This window comes from Anoplolepis gracilipes, chromosome 11, assembly GCF_047496725.1.
Source record: "Anoplolepis gracilipes chromosome 11, ASM4749672v1, whole genome shotgun sequence".
Classification (NCBI taxonomy): domain Eukaryota; kingdom Metazoa; phylum Arthropoda; class Insecta; order Hymenoptera; family Formicidae; genus Anoplolepis; species Anoplolepis gracilipes.
This window is the reverse complement of record NC_132980.1, coordinates 3,298,579-3,316,408: the sequence shown is the minus strand read 5'-3', so window position 1 is coordinate 3,316,408 and position 17,830 is coordinate 3,298,579. Positions and strand designations below refer to the sequence as shown.

General features: G+C 33.0%; 1 pseudogene; it reads right to left on the bottom strand.

Moving 5' to 3' along the window:
* Positions 1-860: 860 nt before the first annotated feature.
* On the bottom strand, positions 861-17,252 carry LOC140670821 (lysosomal acid lipase/cholesteryl ester hydrolase-like; annotated as a pseudogene).
* Positions 17,253-17,830: the final 578 nt, after the last annotated feature.

The following is a 17,830-nucleotide window of genomic DNA, read 5'->3' as shown; positions in this document are numbered from 1 at the left end:
TCTCTCCTCCATCTTTCCTTATTTTCTTCTTCTTCTTTTCCGCGTTCCTCCTTCTCTCCTTTCACTTGTCTTTCACTTACGCCTCCTTTCACTTCGCCTTACCACTTTCCTCTTTTACTATCCTTCCTCCTAACCTTTCTACCATGTGCTTCCTATCGATTCATCATATCGACGTTCTCCATTATCGCTATCAATCTGACATCCTTCCATCTCGGCAATATCTCCTTTTCCATACTCTTACCGTCATCTACCGCTAACTCCCCACACTTCTTCCTCTCTGTCGTCCGCTCCAACTTCCGATATCGATCTGTCGATCACGTTCCACTGTCTTTTCCCTTCCCCTTCCTTCCCCTCTCCCTTACTTGTATCTCCTCGCACCTTTGAATTCTCGCATTTTCCTCGCCACCTCCTCAGTTTCACCATCTTCTCCTCCACTTTCGTTACTCCGCTTCCTGCTTTCACCTCTCTCTTCTCCTTTTCACCTCACTTCCTCGTCCTTCTTCCGCCATTAAAACTGTTATGTCACCTTCTTCTTTCTTCCCACCCAGATTTCAGTTCTTTATATTCCTCTTCCTCACTCACCCTTTTTCTTCTTTCCATCCTCTCGTCTTCCACTGATCCTCCACTTTAACCTCCATCCACACTCTCCACTCCAAACCCTTTTCCTCTCAAAAAATCATATTTCCTCTCTCACTAAAACTGTCAACCTTCTCCACCGCCATCTTTTCCCCCTCGATAATACAATACTATATAAGTTTATGTTTTATTGATTTAACGATTGCAACTGTTATTAATCGCATTCAAAATTAAAAATTTTATATTTAATATATTCATCTTTTATTTTGATTATCAATATAAGATTATCCCAGCGATGAAACATTATTTGAATTCTTCTCTTTCATGAGCATGAGTACTCTATTGTACACGAGCTTGGGTGCATTCTTGGCTAACATAAAATCCGCATGATTGAATTTGCGTCACGGCACTGCATATATATCCACTACATTCGGCAATGCGCGGAAGAGCTTCTTCACATTCTTGAAAAAATATTTTCGTGAATTATTTAATATATAAAGCTTGACGCAATTAACGTAAATTAATCTCTATGTATTCAAATATGCATTCTTTCCTTACTTACCGTGGTATTAACCAGCCAATCATTAAGGCCGTAGAACAACGCGATCGGAACTTTAATATTTGCCAGATCATAGTCGGGAGGTTACGACGAGTTGTACTTCAATAGATTTTCCTCACGACCGTAATCATATTGGCGAAACTTGCCCGACGATATCCTTGACTGAAGTGCAAAAGCGTCTTAGCCGAGGCGCCAGTCGGATCGTGACTCAGGATAATAGGTAGTAAAGTCTAAATAAGGATTAAGGACATATACTCAAAGTCCAACGTGAAGCGTGATGATGCTCTTTAAATGATGGAACGTGATGATCAAAGTTTCAATCAGACTTGTATATTGATTACAAATCACTACTCACATAATTAAACTACTCGGGATCGTAACCGCAGATCGCAAATATCACGTTGGCACAGAACTTTTTCTCGACGATATTTTGATCGCAATCATATTTCGAAAGAAATCTCAAAAGATTGTCCTGCGGCAGGAGTTCGTCGTGGAATAAAAATCGGAAAATCATCTACAATCAAAATATTTTGTTATCCATAATGTAATTTACTTGTAATTCTTTTCTAGTTTAAGTTTTGAAAGGTATTTTTAAGAATAAATAAATTTTTTTTTTATAAATTGAAATAATTTAGCAGCTTTGCAAAAAAATTGTTTTGATCTTAATTTTAATTCATTCAGAAAACATCTCGTTAAAATTATAATTAAAGATATATGCATATATGTGGCAGAAACACATATACATTACTTTACTTTATATACTTTCCAGTAGAGTAAAAAGTATTTTAGCGGACTTTTCATATGGTTTAGAAAGACCGTTGGCGCGAAGCTGATCATCGTTTGCACTATTTGAGCAATTTCTGGACGCTCTGATGCCATTACATAAAAACTAGTTATGCCCATAGAATGACCGATGTACGTATGCAGTGGTTGAGATCTCATCTTTGTAATGTAAATGTGATGATTGCGGGTAAATCATAGATGCTTATTTCGTTAAAGCTAAATGAAAATTTGACATATCACAAAATATAGTAAATATGTTTATAACTGCATATATTTATGTATGTATATATATATATATACATAAATGTATACATAAATGTATGCAGTTATAAGCATATATATATATATATATATATATATATATATATATATATATATATACATATATATATATACAGCGGTGAGGCGGTTATTACCGGATATATATATATATATATATATATATATATATATATACAGGGTGTCCGGTAATAACCGCCTCACCGCTCATATACAGGTAGAGCAAGTCAAACTGAGTAGATGGGCCTTCTCGCCGCGCGCTTGTACTCGCCCAGATTTGTCAAATCTTTGTTAATTAATTTCTCGATAATTATTTCGAAAATCGAAAAATGATAAAGGACTTTTCTACTCAGTCAGACCTGCTCTACCAGTATATAAGCGGTAAGGCGGTTATTACACGGACATCCTGTATATATATATGTGTATATATATATATATATATATATATATATATATATTATATATATTGTGACGTGACGTTTTCTTTCGTCCGTCACAAGGGCCGAAAGGCCCGATCGGGAAGGGTTTTCGCGGGGCCTGCGTCCTCGAATAATAGAGAGAGCACCCTGCGAGATTTACTTTTTATATTCGCGCGTTATTTGCGAGTTTGGCGGCAGCAACCTCTAGTCGACGGCTACGCGGGTCCGAGGAGCCTGGTGGTGACGGCGAGCAGAGGCCAGGGACAGCGGAGAGATCACGCCCGGTAAGGACCGTACATTTTGTTCGATAATTTATAAATCGGCGGAAACATCGACTGCCGTTAAAAGGTTTAAATCTGCAGGAGCATACCGAGAGCGAAAGACCGGAAAGGAACGGTCAAGGGGATGGCCACTCCCGATATGTTGAACATCGGAGCCCCGACTATGGAGCTGGAAGGTCGGACTCAACCATGGGGTCCGGGGAAGCCAAGGGCACCGAGCCGGCCGGAAGCTGCCGGCAAGCCGCACCGGGAAGTTGCCTCGCGGAGACCGGAAGATCGCAAGATCGATAACTAAAATCGAACGGGCCGTGATAAGAGGCGGCCGTGATTGGCCCTAAGGACCATGATAGCGCCACAGGTGGCCTAATTGCGTACGATGTCGCCGGCATGTCTTCCGCAAGCCTCACGCTCGTCACTGTTCGGCGAGCGATCGAGGACGACAGGTTAGGTTAGGTCGGGCCTATCGACCCGACTAGCCAGGATCATTGTGCGAGACCGGACGACGAAGAAGGAGAAGGATTGTAAGGCCGCCAAACCGGTAACTCGTACGATTCGGACGAATGCGCCCTATTATAATTATCGAAACTTTACTTGTCGCGATTCACGGGGAGATTTTATTCCGCCATCGCGTATTTGTTGCCGTATCGTTGTTGAGATTTGTGAGGGCCACATTTCGTCCGAGTCGTAAAAGGGCATAACGTCTCTCTCAATAATCGCCGCCGATAGTCATTATTGTATTACTGAATTACGTATCGTTCAGTTGTCGAAATTTGTTGCCACGTGTTAAAATTGTATCCGTCGGGAAGCGAGCTCGTATACCGCTTGTCGCGTGCGACTTCACGTTCCGCGCAATTTATTGACTCACGATCCGGGAACAATTATTGTAACGTCATTTAGTCGAATGTAATCTTGTGTACACGGATATCGAACTTGCGTATTCCGCTTTTTCTTACGCTGTATACAACATGTCATAAGTACCGCGGTGATCGATGGCGGAGATCGATGCGTGCCGGCCGCGCATGTTTACGTACATTCCCGAAGCTTTAGAGTAAATCGAGTAGCGCGATTAACGGGCGATCCGTGGCCGAGATTTATCGGATATTATTGAATAGCGTATTTCTACGATCGCCACGACCTTAATAAGTCGCGAACGATCTGCAAAAAGTCTAAATTCCTCAGAAATCACGTGAAATTCGATACCTCGGTCGCGACGTCGTACCGTCACGCGCCCTTCACATGCGACGAGCGTACGACGTACATGTCTAGTTGTCGCATTTATAATAACTCCCCCCAAAAGGCTTTCTCACTCCACGCCGAGAATTATCTTGTATACGATATTCATTACACTACTTCTTTGTCAAATATATTTATTATTACATTTAATAATTGTGTCTGATTTTCCGGAAGACTTTCTCACGTGAGAGGTATCGATTCTCGATCCCGTTTTGCTCCTACGCAACCCCTGCTCTCTACCGCTTAACTATGGACTAGCCGTTTTAGTTGCCATCGCGATCGTAATTGTTTTACGATTTTTGAGCGGATCAGGCGAATACCGTATTAATTGGAGACGGCGCCCAACATTATCGTTTCGATAGAGCAAACGTCGGTTAATTAAGCGATCGCGCCGAAGGTGTGCCGTAGGCCAGTCCATCGGCCAAAAACTGTATCAAGGAGCGTACACGGTATTTAAAAATATATACACGGTCACAAAATATATATATATATATATATATATATATATATATATATATATACAAATTGAATAATATTTGCACTTGTTTTCTTATGTGTAGAAAAATGTTCTTTAATGTTGTGCTAACCAAAAATAAAAACTTAAAATGTAAAAATATTTTAATAAAAAAAAGTTCTAATTAAAACATTTGTAGTTGTAATTAAAAATTATAATTTTTTAATATTATTAATTTTGTAGAAAATTAAAACAACTATTTTAATTACAACTTTTTTTTATTAAAATATTTATACATTTTAAGTTTTTATTTTGGCTTAGCAATTATTTGATATCATTATTTTTTTACAAAACGCGAACTTAGTACTTTTCTTTAAAAAAGTAATTTTTTATATCATTCTTTTTTATGTTATATATAATATAATATGATATAATATAATATAATATAATATGATATAATACAATATAATATAATATAATATAATACAATATAATATAATATAATAAAATATAATATAATATTATATTATATAATATAATATATTATAATATAATATTATATAAAATAATATATTATATTATAGTATATTACATATATTATATGTAATATAATATGATGATTGTAATTATTGTAATTATTTATTTATAAAAGTGCCTGTATTATACCAATCATCTTTGTATATGTAATAATGATTTATTTCTTATCTGATCAGTTAAACTTCTATATGCGAGTCGGATAGTTGAGATTATTTATATGCGATTAATCTTTAAACTCTTATATTAATTTATATCTGTCAAAACTTAGTTATGGTCTGCGAGATCACGGAACGCCATTAGCACCTTCTTTCGTCAATTTTGTGAACCCTACAACATACCGTACACCAATCATATGCTTGCATTGTACCGCGACGGTGACGTTTCTTAATGAAAAATTTTCACATTTTGACTTTGCGTCGTAATAGCTCCGTTTATAATACATATACAGCAAAAATAAAGACACTTTTATTATATAATTAAGACCCAATCTTTTGATTAAGACTACTTAGAACTCGATTCGTTCAGTAGTTATATGAAAACTGAAAATATCGAGTATTCTCAACTATCCGACTCCCGTAAAGAGACACAATGCATCTCGTTGTTTACGCGAACTTAGTACAAGAGTATCGTGTTTCTTGATAGTTGGATGCCATGAAAATATAGGTATAGCATGTTACATATATTTATATAGCAGAGCGATTCTAAATGAAATGTTCTTTATCTTACAGGCCATCACAACAGGAGGAAACTCTGGTAAAACTTGAAACTTATTCCAATATTAATTAGTCCTTGTAGAGTTCAATGCATATATTATGTTAATGTGTTCATATGTTCTTTCCGTGTTTAGTTTATATATATATATATATATATATATATATATATGTGTGTGTGTGTGTGTATATATACTGTAGAATGGAAGCGAGAAAAAAGATCATTCAAAAGAAACGTGAACAACTTAGCCGTGATAACTTTGTATTAAGTACGCATCGTACAGGACAATCAAAACGGTAAAGAAAAAATATATATAGGAGAGAGGCGGGTAGCCCCTTAACTAAAATAAACACTTAAATAAAACCCGTAAAAATATATATATTCAACAAATTTTAATTAAATTTCTCTTTTACGAAATTAACTTTGAACTTTTTTCATTCATTATAAACAAAAAATAGACTTTTTTTAAATTATTTTAGAAAAACAAATCAATAACTTGTTGTGCCTCCGGGAGGGGGCACAGGATTTGTCGGGATCGTTTTGGGAATGCCAGGGATGAGTCGGGCGGTTCCTCCTTTTTAATATCTTATTAATTCCTTTTTATTTTAATCAATTCATCTCTTTTTTTTTCTCCTTTTTATTTTGTAACAATAAATGATATTTTAATTAAGTCTATGGTATGATATTTAGTCACTGCTTTCAGCGAACGTTATATCACTCGCGTTTACTATCGGTTAGAGTGAGAGAGCGGTATCTCTTTTATATACCGGCGTACTGGTAGCCCGATACGCGTCGACTTATCTCAGGCGCGCGTATCTCTCTTATTGTTAGCTATGCGTGTATGACTCTGTTGAATCTGTTCAACAGTTGCCCGTGACGATTACTACTCGTTAGGATCTGATCAACGACTGCCCGTCGCTTCATCGCGGCGGGTGGTATTCTTACCTCCAAACATCAAATATGGTCATGTTGCTGAATTCGCGGATTCGCGTCCTAGTGCAAGCGAGGAAGTTCAAAGTCGAAATTCCTTGCTTGTACTTTTTGCAATTTGGCGACACCTTTCCGGTGCGTCTCAGAGAGCGCTTTCCGGTCTCGTGTTCGCGCTCGGTCTTGGGCGCGCGTGGTTCGCTGCGTCAGCGGCTCGCGCGATTATCGCTTCGGTCGCGATGCATTCCTACATCATTTCGCTTTATTTTAATTATGTGTGTATATATATTTATTTAATATATAGCCTTTTCTGGGACTATAATAAACTTTTTGCTTTTATTTTTGAGCAGTCGAAAAATGACAGGTAGCCCCGGACATATATTTCAATAGTTATTTAAGTGTTCTTTTTTCTTATAAATATCACAATAAAAATATATATTTGAAGGATCAATGTCTACACATTCTTCGTGTGCCCAATCTTTGCATTTATTATATTGAATCCAGTCTTCTTCGAAGGTTTCTCCGCAAGCAATGCATCGAATGTCTTGATGTTCGTCTTGATAAGAAAGATTTTGACTATTTTGTTTTGTTTTGAGTTGTTTACCTTTAGTATCTTTAGTATTTTTATTTCTTGCAATAAGTTCATCTATACATATATGAAGAAGATGTCAAAATTTCACTTTTCTGTATTCTTCATGAACGGGATGTAATACGCTTTTGAGAAACATCAGGAAAAGGTGATAATTGTGTAATAATATCTGCTGCGTTATTTATTGAGGCTGTTAGTTTAAGAGATTCTGTGGAAGCCTGGCTTACAGAAAGCTGATTAGATTCTGGTTCTTGATTTGCTACATTAGTCATGGAAGCAGGTAAAAAATCTATATCACTGAATATGTCACGATTCAAAGGATGGATTCCGGTGCACCGAATCCATTCTGTGCTATTTCAAGTCTGAATGCGGTATCAACAAATGCAGCAATATCATAATCAGTAATTCTTGCTCCAGGATTTCGTCGCATCCATACAGCACATGATAAAGCAAATGAAGATTTAAAAGACTTGAAAAATGTCTTATCGAGCAGTTAGATTTTGTGTGTTGTATGGTGGTATGCTAAGCATGTGAATAGAATTTTGACGAGCATATTCTATTACAGTCAACTCTTTATGACTAGCATCATGTCCCTCTAGAATCAGAAGGACTGGATTTTCCTTTTTGGGCTGTACACATTTAAAATGTTGTAGCCACTGTAAGAATATGTCTCCATTCATCCATCCGCTTTCGTGTGGAATTGCAATGCTATTGACTGGAACTCCTATCATTAATCGACCATGCTTATCCATTTTGTTTCTTGGGAAAATAAATAGAAGTGGCACAAAATGGCTAGTGACATTCATTGCAAACATTGAAAAAATGTTTATATCTCTTTCTGCAGAGGTTAATTTACCAACTTGTTTTTTTCCCTGAAAGATAAAACTTTATCATTTTTATGAACATTTGAAATATTTGTTTCATCTGCATTATAAATCCGACAGGCAGGAAAATTATACTTTTTTTGAAGGTAATAAAGTTGATCATAGAAACGGTCTACTTGAAGTTTATTAAAACCAACTGTATGCATAATACTGGTTGATTCAGGAGTTCTTAGAGCAAGTTTTGGGTATTTTTTCTTAAAGTCATAAAAAAGTTTTTTCCTGCCATTCCTCTTTCTTTATTAAAATGATGAGGAATTTTTAAATGTTCTGCTAAATCAAAGGCTAGTTTTAAAAACTCGAATCTAGTCAATGGCATAAGCGATTATTCAAATCTTTGACATGGTTGTAAAGTTGTAATGAAAAATTTTCATTAAAAGTGGATTCAAATCGACCTAATTTTGGTTTAAAAATTACTTCTTGACCACACTTTAATGCTTTTATTCGATCTTGGAGAGTACTACGTGGCATATTATATTTTTCAGCAGCTATCTTATTGTTAACTTCTTCTCTATAATACATTTAATTTCTTTTTTTATATTAATTTCATTCCACTTGCCTCTATTAGTGGTTCGTTTCTTAAATTTTGACATTTTTATAATTGTATCTAAAATAAATATATACATATTATTTAGCACATTAAAATTTAACCATGGAAATGAAATAAAATAGTATAATAATAGTATAATAATAGAATAAAATAGTAAGTAATAAACTGATCAGATAGTAATAAAGTAATAAAAATTACAACAATGAAACATATCGTTTTTATAATTTAAGGTCAGTAAATATGTCCGAGGGTATTCGTCATATTAGTGTCCGGGGGTACCCGATTGGCTTGAGCTAATATTTTTATTAATTAATTTGTGTAATATGAAAGGAATGTAATTAAATGTATAAGAATCTTAAATTATATTTAATTGTTAATATTAAAATTAATAAGACATGTAACAATACTTACATTTAATGAACAATAAGCAGTGACAAAATATGATGAGTGTAGTAAACTCACTCTTAACGGGAATGAAAGTGATTATAACATCTGAGCTACTTGGCGTACATATTATTACTGACTTGCAATTGTTCATGTGTTGTGACAGACATTGTTTTAATGTCATTTGCTTTTTTTACGCGGTTTAGTATTAGAGATATTAAAAAATCTTGAAACTGTTAAACGTAGATTTCGGAAAATCACGTCACTTCGTCAATTAAGATGGGAAGAACAGGTAAATCAAAGTGGCAGCAGATTTGATAAACTGAAAGAAATTTCAACATATATTAAATAAATTCAATAAAATTGTTAAAAATGGAATAATTATTCATGACATTGATATTGCTCGATGGGTTCTTTGAGCGCAGAAGGAAGTAAAAGTACCTGGGTTTACAGTATCATTATTATGAATAAAAAATTTTAAGCTTGCAGACAATATTTTATTATATAAACAATACATTTTTTATCTAAAAAAACGAAGAAAAAACCGTCGCTGTGAATACCGAGTATCATGAAGCAGATAAAACGCGCTATAATGGTATATAGAGATATCTTTAGCTTATTTCTGAAAAATGCGACTTCAGAATATACTTTATCTTGTTATAGCCCGATAACCTATTAATATTAAATAAGTAATCAACTATAACCAGTAATAATAAATAATTAATAATGAGAGCGATTGCGAAATAAAAGCGGAATAAAGACGCAAACTAAACGATATCCGCATATCGCGATTAGAGCGATTGACCGCGCGTATCGCTGACAGAACGATCGGCGCGCGGAACCCGATACGGGAAGCCGGAACACCGCGGCGAAGATTACGAAAAGGTGCAAGCGAGGAAGTCCGACCTTTGGACCCGCTGCGCTCGCACTTCTTGCGAGTTGAGCAATCCGACCGAATTTTAGTACGGTCACTCAACGATATAAAAAACCTATCCGCGCTCAGACGCGCGGGCAGTCGTAAAGTGAATCAAGAAGTCGTAAAACCGAATTAAGAATAATCGCTACTGCAGCGCGCAGTTGCGACAGTGAGTTAGACTTATCGAGAGTTGTACCGGCCAGTCACGAATTACGCAATCTAAATGCATCGTGAGGAATCGATCATCCGACAACCGCGAATGTGGAGAAAGAAAAGGATCTTATAAGAATTATAGAATTAAAGAACGCATATCTGTTAAACCAGACTACGTCATTGAACTCCTCTGGTCCGTTCCTTTCGGCAAATCCCGAACCCGTGTCGCTCCCGCAGCGGCACAACAATCTATATATATGATAAATATATGGTTGAATTTGTCGTTAAATGAGCTATAAGTTTTGCTATAAGACAAATTTTAAAATTTTCAAAAATTGAAGGGGGAGGAAGGAATTTCGAAAAATATAACATTTTAGAAAAGTCTGATTGCACAATTTTAAAGTACATTAAAAACCATAAAACTTTTATTCGAAACTTTTTTTTATATCTTGTATTGTTTTGACGGTATTCGCTCAGAAATATAAAAACCGATTTTTTTCAAGAAGGTGTTTTACCCCTTTAACAGCCGTAAGAGCACTTATAAAAAATACGTGTCTCCTATTTTGATCTAGACTACAACATATTCAAAGCTCATTAAAATTGGAGGGGGACACTTCCAACCCTTTTCTTGTTAGTCATCATGTTATGGGCCCAGATATCGCTAAGGCTTGTTACACATCTAAGTGAAGAGAAATCACACCTACAAAGTGCGACGAAAACACGCGAAAAGAAAAAGTGACGGAACATGGCGGATGATGAAAAGTATAAAGTCCCACTCTTCGATGGAACAAATTACAGTAATTGGAAATTTCGGATGCAGATCTTACTAGAAAGAGCATGATCTTACCGATTACGTCGATAAGCCTCTTGATAGAGGCCCTGCCGGCAGCAATTGTGAACGCACGAACGATCGTCTTAATAAAGAATGACAGAAAGTGTAAATCACTCATTACTCAACGCATCGCTGACAGTCACCTGAAATACATTAAGGCAACTGCGTTTGAGATGTAGAAAGCCCCGTCAGAATGCTTCGAGCGGAAAGGAATAGCAAGCCAACTTCGACTACGAAAGAGGCTTCTGACTATGAGGTACGCTTCAACGGAAACGATGACGTCACATTTTCTGAAATTTGATAGGCTTAACGAAAGACATGAAACAGCTCGTTTATAAACAATCGACTAACAATACTTAAAAACAGCCTATTTCCGAGCTAACTGTAGGTGGAAGGTCAGTTGTAAACAATGAATATAAACTTATTATCTAAGTCATGTTTATTAAAATTAAACGGTGAAACGTTTCGACGCTTACTTGCGCCTCTTCAGTCACAATGTGAGGAAATTAGTAACATATTGTTCTTGTAATTCTCTCAGTTATGGAGAGTCAACGTGAGTTGCCAGACATTTCGGTTTCTAACACAAAGAATTAAAAAAAATTTTTATGTAACATTTAAACAATAAGCATACAATAATTTGAAAACGTAAATCCTATGATTGCCTTAAAAAAGTAGCTCACCTAATCTTCGAAGACTAAAAACACATTTCACTGACTCTAATATTGATGTTGTACATTGTAACATCAAATAGTTACTGAGACAATGAGGTATTATGGAATCATCTTTTACATAAGTAGTAACAAAAGTAGTAACAACTTTGTAACCTCGGGAACAAACGTGAAGCGAGTCATAACGAAAAATATATGTTGTCTAAAGCTGTTAAATCTTCGATTTTATTTAAACCATTTTTTTTGTTTTTTGATGAAAATCATTTCTAATATTAATCTTTTAAAATAATAAGATTCTCGATCAAGTATTTCTATTTTTTCCCAGTTTATAGTGTGATTTCGATTTATTATATGTTCCGTTATGACCGATGGTTTGGTGGACGGCTGTCCTATGTTATTCCTATGTTCCTTCAATCTTGTCTCTAAATGTTTCTTCGTTTGCCTTACGTAAGACGCATCGCAATCATTATAACTAATTTTATATATCACATTATTTTTTTTTAATTTGGGTGTAATGTCCTTGTGCACTTTAATGAAACGATTTAGACAATTAAAACATTTAAAACTGCAGAAAACTCCGTGTTTTTAAACACTTTAACAACACTTTCTGAAAGGCCTTTTATATATGGGACAGCTATGTATTTTTTGTCATGTAGTCTGTCGTCAATTAGATTGTTGTCTATGTTGTACTTTATTGATTTAACAAATAATAGTTTTTTAATTTTGATAGAGACATATTTGAAAATAAAAGGAAGAGGGTAGCCGTTACTTAATAGAATGTTTATACTGAAATTCATATTTTTTTGTTGGAATATGAGATGTGATAATAATATGGATCTGTCAATTAGACTGTAAATAGTTCCAATTTTATGACATGTGGAGTGGTTCGAATAAAAGGATAGATATCTACCAGAATATGTGTTCTTTTGGAACAAATCCAAAATTAGACTATTGTTGCTGTTAATGTTAATTTTAAGGTCTAAAAAATTAATGCTTCTATTTTGTTCTGTTTCTACAGTGAACTTTATTCTATCATGGAATGAATTGAAAATTTCCACAACATTGTGCAATGAATCTTTTTCTACAGCTATTAAAATGTCAGCCACGTAACAATAGTAAAATTTAATTTTTTTGCCGATTTTGTATAAAGCTTTGTTTTATATGTCTTGTAAGACCAAGTCTGCAACATTGGGAGATAATGGGAATCCCATAGGAGTTCTAAATATTTGTTTATAAATTTTTTTGTCAAAATTGAAAAAAGTGGAATCGAGTGTGAATTTATTTTTAGAAATTCTTTTTTCGGTATATCTGTGAATTTTTCTATGTATGACCAACGATTTGAAATGCCAGTATTACTAATTCTGTCGGAACATTTGTGAACAAGGACACCACGTCCAGTGACGCCATGATGTAATTATCATCTATTGTGGTATTAGATAAAGTGTTATAGAGTTGGAAACTATTTTTCACAAAACTTCTCGCGGAGGGAAGACTGTTTACAAGAATTTTTTGAACGAATTTTGCAACATTATATAGCGGGCTATTTATGGCTGAAACAATAATTCGGAGCGGAACATTTTCTTTATATATTTTCGGTAAACCATAAATTTTGGGTAATGAGCTATCGCTTGATCTAATATATCCACTTATATATCCACACAACAGTACTCTATGGTACTGTTGTGTGGATATATAATCTTTTCTTAGCTATATTTTTAAGGTGTTGTTTAGTTTCAACTCTATTTTTTTGCAAGGATTCGTACGTATCTCTTTATAAGTACTCTCATCGCTCAACATGTTATTGATCGAGTCAATGTATTTCTGTCTATTTAAAGCAACTGTAGTGTTGCCCTTATCTGCTCTTGTAAAAGTTATTTCAGGATATTCTTTTTTATATTTATTGTTTTTCACACAGAGATCAATGAAATTTATATCATTATTGGATATCAAGAAATTTTTTCCAACAAACTTTTGTAACTGTGAGATAATCAAATTTCGAATTTTAAGTTTTTCGTGTTCTTTATATTTTCTTAAGTTGCTTTCAATGTCTTTTATAAATTCTGTTATCAATCTACTTTTGTCACCATTGAACGGAAGAGAGAATTTGTCTCCTAGTTGTAGCAGATAAGAGACATTATCAGAGAAAACATCCAAATTCTCCGCATCGGATATGTTAAGATGTTGAAAGAGAAAATTTGGAACAAGTATATTGATAATGATGAAATAATTCTGAAATTACTTTAAATTTAGCTAAACAGTAGTAGCACGTTAACATGATGCACGAAAAGTTACAGCAATAATTAAATAGAAAAAGCAAGCAAAATATATCAAGTGGTAATTCAGATATTAGTTTAAAAAAATTTATTTAAAAATACCACAAATGCTCCTAAAATTTGCGAAAATAAGAAAAAGTGACAAAAAAGCAAATGTGACAAAAAAGAAGAAAATGTAAGATAATTTGTCAAGATATCACAGCAAACAAAAAAATTAAAGTTTATTAATATCTACAAAATCTAGAAAAAAATATTGAAATATAAAATAAAGTATTAAAACTATCTGAACTATACTTTTCTAACTTTTTTCGGTGCAGATATCATTTCTTCTGTTGCATTTATTTCAATGCCAATATCAGCTAAGGCCTTAGTAATTAAAGAGATAATAGAAAGGCCTTAGTAATTGTTCGTCTCTGTAAATCGTGATCCTTGAGAAATATTTTATAAAAATCTTGTTGTATTAATTGCCACACATGCTTACTTTTAATGAGATAATCGCAGTGATAAGCATGAAATAATTTAAAACATAATTCCGTCGCTTCAATTATAGATTCGCACGTATATAAAATTTGATCTACAATGATATACACACGACTAATGTTCTCCCAAGTTTGACCTACTGTTAAAATATACGGTTGTACAGAAGAAGAGATTTTAACTGACCTTTTAGTTTTGAACAGTGATTTACGTCGATGCTTGATGTATTCCTTTACATCTGTTTCGGTACAAACTCTAACAATGAAGGAGTCTACAACATCTAATTTTGTAGGTTTTCATGTCCTTTCTATAAAAGTTTTAGGAAATATGAAAGGGAGAAGAAGTAGAGCTCCTGTCATCCTAACTTGAATATCTGAATCCCCTGAAAAAAAAAATTAATTGTTTTACAAAAGAACAGAAATAGGATTAACAATCTCTGTGTCACATCAAAAATATAATACAACAATGCAAATGACATATTAATAAATTTGATTCATTTTTCATTATTTATTTATTTTTTATTAATAACTTGAATAAATATGAATGTTTTGAATAATGTAAAAATTAAGAATTAAGATGTTTTCATAATTTTAATAAATAAAGACTACATTTTACAAATACTGAATATCAAATCAATGACCAAAAACAAATTCAAACCAAAAATATAAATATAAATATGAATGTAAATATAAAAATGTTAATAAATAATTAAAGATAAATGTTGTAAGAGAAAAATGAGATGATTTACGTTCAACTAACTCGAAAAATGAAGTAGCTACATCCTTGTGCTTTCGTTGACTACTTTCTTGAATTATAACTTTGGCTGTTTTAATGATTGCAAACCTGCGATCATCAAGAATTGTAACCAATTTACTGTTTTTTTGCTCTTCTGAATTTATAACCGGATCTGTGTTGAGATATAGTTGTTCAAAATCCGTGCAAATCTATAAATAATAAAAATTACTTATTATACTAATTGATTATAATATTAATGAATATAATATTCTCATATAAAAAACAATTGTTCAACTCCATACTTTATTTCACATTGAAATAAAAATAAATTAAATAAACATTCTATAATTCTAAACTACATAAAATATAATAAAAGTCACAGTTTTTATAATAAAAAAATTAAATAGTTAACCAATTAAATATTTATTAAAAATATTATGAAAAAATAAGTTTAAAATAAAATATGACATACAATATAAAATTATTCTTAAGATGGCAGAGTATTATTTCAAATAAAAAAATTAATAAAAAGTCAAAATTAAAGAAAGAACAATCATTATAAAAAAAAATATTGTTAAAAAAAAATAAAAAACTTACAAAAAGCTTTTCCAATGTCATCAATTTTCAAAAATGGAAAATCATTTAAGTAATCTCTAACAGTTCCCGATTGATTGATAAGTAGATTTCGTCTGTAGTTGAAAGTTGCTTCCCAAGAAGCAGCTAATTGTAGAGTTAATTTGTTGTGTAATTGATTGCACAAAAAATGTAAATGGTGTTGTAAATTTGAATCACTATCTAGAAAAGAAGTAAAAAATAATTGCAAATAAAATATAATAAAAATAATGATGAAAAATACAATATTAAAAATAATAATAAAAAAGTTACCTGTTGTTGACATTTTCCTGCGCATTCCCTCTTCTTGTACACCGGCAGATCTCCAAGTATTTGTGATAAAAACTTGTGATGAACTTGAACTTCTATCACTATCAATAGACTCTGATGTACTTGGACACCTTAGCAGAACACTTCGATCTTCTTTAATTAATTTTCTTCTTTCTTGGAAAAGTTGAACTTGCAATGCTCCCTTTGCTCTTTTTTTTAATTATATTTCCGTCTTTCCGTTGAAATGGTTCGTATTTAAAGTCAAACAGGACGTCGGTGTTTTTGGAAAAAGACACTTGAAATACTGCGCCCACTCTGTTAGAGTTGATGATAATATTTTGCGTTTTGGAGGAATGGCCAAGCTAAGAAGATGCTTGGCAATAATTCTTGCAATTAAGTTGATGGTTGATGTCGCGCTATTCTGGTACCAAATCATTACATTGGGGATGGTTAACAAGTTCTCGGCAACGGAGTCCGGTATTTTGTAATAAAATAAATAATGGATTTTTTGATTGCGATTCTTCTATAGCTTCTTGGAAAATGATTGCCTGTGTTTGTAATTGTTGAATGTTTGTTTTTAATTCTTTAAAAGGAGCTTCTACTGCATTATCATCTATGATAGGATCTAGGATCTTGTCATCCTTTGACACAACTTTCTCTAAATCTTCCTCAAGTGCAGTATGTATATTAAAACAGTCTTCAACATTTTTTTCGAACAGAATTTCAAGCTTCTTATTTTCTGTATCCTTTTTTTCGCTGGTTAGTGACTGTGACAATAGAATTGGGAAATCCGTTAAAATACTGCTGCTACTGGTAAAAAATGTAGATGATAATTCATCAGACAGTAAGATTTCATCACAGCTCTTTAATAAAGGTAACTGATTCTTCTGTTCACAAATGATTTGTGCGGATTCAACTTTACTAAATGTCTGGAGAAAAGAAAAAATATAGCTTTCCTACGTACCAACGTTACTAAAAACATACAACTTAACATTTTTGCCAACACTTATAAAATTATATACATATAACAATTATACATAAAAATGAATAATTATATTAATAATTATATAAATGAAGCAAACATTAAATTAATACACAAATGTGGAAATAACAATATCTTTTAAAGGGATTAATTTTGATTATTTACAGCCATACTGATTCCAGAAATTTTTTGTTGATACGTATTAGCAATTTCTATGTAATATCATGCAAATAAATAATAAATGTATCATAAAAATAAATGAATAAATCTTTTAATTAATTTATATTTTATATTATTTACCAAAAAAAAGAGATGTAGAGAAATTGTAATATATACTATAATATCAAATAATGCTTATCATTTATCAGAAATAAAAATAAGTGTATATATTAAATTTTACATTTACAATATATTTAGTTTATGTTAAATTATGTTAATTTATGTTAGTTTGTGTTAATTAACATGTAGGATTTTTGCAATTATTGTAATAAACATATAAATATAAATGAAAACGTCCTAATAGTACAAACGCGAGGTCAAAGTATTATACCAAATAAAAATGTAGAAAAATATTTAAATATATGTAAATTTGGGAAAAGGAAGGCAATGCGAGTCAGTCGCAGTTGGTGAGGCGTAATTTATTAATCTGTATTCAATTCAAATAACAAAATTGAAATAAATTTAAATTGATTTGACATAAAAATGAGACGTACGTTTCGGCCTTCTTTTTAGGCCATCTTCAGCGCAAA